The sequence below is a fragment of the Camellia sinensis genome, chromosome 9 (genome assembly GCF_055761805.1).
Source record: "Camellia sinensis isolate YWXY chromosome 9, ASM5576180v1, whole genome shotgun sequence".
Lineage (NCBI taxonomy): Eukaryota > Viridiplantae > Streptophyta > Magnoliopsida > Ericales > Theaceae > Camellia > Camellia sinensis.
The window spans coordinates 121,146,448-121,150,983 of record NC_138969.1 but is presented as its reverse complement, the minus strand read 5'-3'; the positions used below and the strand labels follow the sequence as shown (position 1 = coordinate 121,150,983).

Sequence of the window (4,536 nt, the reverse complement as noted above, 5' to 3'; positions counted from 1 at the left end):
AATACTCTCATATTTCCATATCCTTCTCTTTACTATCTCTCTTCTAAATTATTTTCCTTTTTCCCTTTTATAGATAAATAAAATGTTACAGAAAAGAGAAGAAAAAAATAATCAAAGAGAATTCCTTGCCAGAAACTAAGGGAGTTAAAGCCAAAAAGAAAAACAGCTTAAAAATGAAAAGAGTACAGACCAACAAAGGGAGACCTACAATCCACAAGCTACTTACCTGTACTACTCCAATGCCAGCCCCCCCCCCCCCCCCGTTTTTTCTCGAAAACTATTTGTTGAGAAAGCCATCCCTCAAATTAACTTCTGCTAAATCCCATGTTAGGAAAAATGTCTAGTTAACCAATCATTTTTGTGATGGTAATTTCAGTCCAAAATTGAATCTGTAATTTTATTTTATTTCTTAGGCTTAGTTGAGTCTTGAAAATGTTCCGTAGTCATGCATCATCAAGACGACTTCAAATTCAAGCCTTAATCATACAAACAAGCTATTTAAATGTGTGATACAATTCTAACATTAGGTGTGATGCCCAGTTCTGGGAGTGATTCCTAGATACCCCCGCCCCCCCCCCACCACCCACCTCTTTCTTCTTTTTATCTTGCAATTATTGCCCTTTTCAAGCCTCAGCAAAATCTGCCCAGCCACTGGTTCACTCCTCTCAAGTTTTAAACCAAATAATAATACTTAGTTATGCTTCTGTTTTCATGAAACCGGGTTGGGTTTTCAGACCAAGCAATGTTCCATATATCTAGCCTTACCTGAGATAGGAGGGCGAGACTGGACCCGGGCCAAAACGATGGGCTGCAGGCCATACATCCTTAAAGAATCACTAGATGTAACACGGATCAATCACATGTGAGCTTGTCATAAACTTCTTCATACATTACCTATAACCATCCAATTAACATTAACAATCACAAAGGATCTCAAGTTACTAACATATTACCTCTTCAAGCAATCAACTTTCAGACATCACACCTTTGCTTTCTGTTTAGTATCATTCACTGGTTGTTCCTACTATTTATGTTGGAGAATTCATCGATAGGGCTCAGCATTCCAAGGATCAGCTTTTCCTGTTTAATAGCTACGAAACACAATCAAGTAGTCACATTTTCAGGGAAAGCAAGATAATATATATATGGAATACTTAGCCAAGTAAATCCATTAACATTATGAATATCATTATTGATCACTCTCAATCCATTACATAATTTCTCATCTATGCATGTAATGTATGTTTACATGCCATCTCTTTTTCAAATGCATGTGTGTTGATATATGTGTTTGTACATGCAAAATTGTGGCAAGGATACATTCTTGGTCAGGGTTGTCAGAGAAATTTGAGTGCAGGGCATTCCCAACGCTCACCCGAACATTTTGTAATTGCAGATATCGGTCTTTGAATGCAGAATCGTGCCCTCTGAAATCAAATTCCTAAACAACAGACTTCATAAATTATGCACACATTAATGTGATATATCTAAAAAAACCATCATGCCTTCAGCAAAGAGTGAACTTGCAGGGCATGAAATCAAAGCTAATGCTCCTACTCCCAACAGTATTGCCCTTCTCTTAGAATTTCCTGAAATTTACCATTATATAATCCAAAACAAGAATCAAAACAATCATATCTCACAAGAAGTTAGTTTATACATTCCACCTTTGGCATAACTAGCAATTTTGCATCAAATTTACAGCCCTAATTTCAGAATTCACAAGACCAGAAGAATTTGTTATGAAGTAAATTCTTCAAGAAATCATTATTACATCAAAGACATATAAGCAAATCCCATGTCACTCATAAAAAACAAGAAGTAAAATGCTTGAGCTCAAAAAGCAGAGTATTTGCGACGGCACCATTTGCCGTCTCAAAAAATGAGAGCATTTGCGACGATATTTTCTGCCGTTGCAAATACTCTGCTTTTTTGAGACGGCAAATTGTGCCGTCGCAAATGCTCTGTTTTTTTGAGACGGCAAATGGTGCCGTCGCAAATACTCTGCTTTTTTGAGACAGCATTTTCTGCCGTCGCAAAAAGTGACTTTTTGAGACGGCAAGTGTGCCGTCGCAAATAGTTCCGTCTCATATACCCACTTTTCTTGTAGTGATGTATCTAAATAGTAAAATATTTGTGAAAAAATATTTTAAAAAATTAATAAATATACAAAAATATGAAAAATGTACTGAATTTTCATAATTTTTTTTTTATTTTTGGTATTTATTGAATTTTTTTAAAGATTTTTTTGCAAATATTATACTTTTTAAGTGTATTTATGTTAAGTGTGTCTAAAATTTTTTTAAAAAAATTAGTGAAAACAAAAAAATATATATATAGAAAATGAAAAAGTAAAATTTTCTGAAAGGTGAATTATTGAAATGGAAACTAAACAGAGTGATGAATTCCTTTTCCAACAATTTTCCCTACTTATTTATTCGTAAATATCTTAATTATTATTTGAAATACTTGAATTGTTTGAAATACTAAACAGAGTGATGAATTCCTTTTCCAACAATTTTTCCATTGATAAAATACTTGAAAAGAAATAATATATTTGAAATTAATGTATAATATCCATGAAAAAAAAATTAGTTAACTATCATACATTTGGGTATAAGAAATGAAAAATTATTTGAATTGTTTATTATTCTCAAATGATTTGTTGATTTTCATTCCGTATTAACTAATTTTAATTTATTGTGTAACGATTAAATTTTTTTTACTTCTATATTTATTTTTTAATTTTTTTAATCATTTAAGAAATATTAGCCTGTGTTTTTTTTAATATGTATTGACTAAAAGTTTAATGACTTAAAGATAAAAATTAAAATTTGAGAATAATATATGATTGAGAAAAGATATAATAATAATTTTTTACATATAAATAAACAAGTAATGCAAATTGTTGGAAAAACAATAAATCTATTTATTTCAATTTAAATAATAAATGCATTACTTACAAAAAAATTGAAATAATAAATGCATTACTTAAAATAATAAATTTTATGTTATTTATGTGGGTATGAAATAAATGTTATATTAAATTATTAAGATGTTATCTAATATTAATTTTAGAAAGATTTTTATTTTTAGGTACTTTATCAATAAAATTAAGTTTTTTTTTTCATTAAATGATTTAATAATGTCTTAACAATTTAAGAGTTTTTATTTAATATTGCATAAAATTCAAGAATTTTATTAAATAAATATGCATGGTTTTTTGATAATATATATATATATATATATACAAAACCTAAGGGGAGGTGAGTGAAAATTTTCATTTGAATAGATAAGGTAACTTGTGGGTGTTGATTTTTGACCACACAACCAGGGAGCTCAGCTGGAGAGTACTGGTAGAATAGATTAAGCCTAACAACCTGCACAAGAAAATGAGAATCCAGCGGTGGTTCGTCCATTTAGAGGCTCTCCAATGATCAAGTCAGTAAACAATATCTCTCAAAGATAACAAATTGTGTTAAAACTCACAAGAAAGAACTTACCTTCAACCCTCAAGGATGCCTTGCTTTTATAACCAGTAGTGACCTGATTCCTTTAAAAGCCTCACTTCAATGGACTCAGGCTCCATGCTTATTCTGGACCCTTATCTAGATAGAGATAAACTCTTCTTGAGCCTTATTTCTATTTAGATTGAGATCCTTCCCTGTTCTAGGACTCTTGTCCCTTATCTGCTTATCTTGGATTTTGGAATCTCCGCAGATAACCTCGGCTTGTTCGAGATCATCTCGGCAACATAACCAGGCCACGTGGCACCTTAGCTGACACTTCGGCGTTATCTTAGCCACGTGTTGTTATTCAAAAAATACTTCTCCACAAATGCCCCCTAGGTTCTATTATCTCAGCAACCTAAGGTGATGGAACCTACATCGTTTGTCTATGATACATGTCGGCTAAAAGAATTCATTCTTCTCAACTGAGGTCATATCTTCGTTGGCTTCAAGTAAACAGAGGACTTAGTTGTCACCTTTTCCAAGGGTCAAGAACCAAAGACCCAGTTCTTTAAGCATCTCAACCGAGATTGCTCCTCTAGCCGAGGTTATGGCCTCATCATTTCAAGAATTTCAAGAACTCTAACTATGCATGAGCTGTCACGCACAGTCTTTCCAACCGTTTCATATACGTGTCCTTTCTTTAATGGTTTGTACCTAACACATGCTATCAGGGCGCGTCATTCTTGCCCATGCCGCTTGACAGGCACGTCGTCCCAAGCATTTCATTTCATTGTTGTCGCCTTTTTGTATTTTTGACAAAAACTCCCTCTCTCTCTGTCTCTTCACTTTAGCAAAATCAATTTCTCTCTTGTTTGAGATTTTCTCTCTCTACATTCTACCATTTTGAAGTTTTCTTGAGCTCCTGAAACTGTTGCATTCACCTCCTCTGACGAGCCTGCCATCATTTGCTTCCGATCGTTCACGTGGCCTGACTCCGGCGACCCTCACCCAAACGTTCAGTTCTTCGACTTCACTCTGTAAGTTACTAGTTTCTTTCTCTTTAATTCCAGTCTTCCACTGTCCT

General features: G+C 33.4%; 1 long non-coding RNA gene across 1 annotated transcript; it reads right to left on the bottom strand.

The window, feature by feature from the left end:
• Positions 1-665: 665 nt before the first annotated feature.
• On the bottom strand, positions 666-1,473 carry LOC145799167 (uncharacterized). Its single transcript, XR_014341180.1, has 3 exons — positions 1,321-1,473; positions 954-1,091; positions 666-836 (listed from the first exon to the last, which is right to left on the bottom strand). It is a non-coding gene; the product is annotated as an uncharacterized LOC145799167 (long non-coding RNA).
• Positions 1,474-4,536: the final 3,063 nt, after the last annotated feature.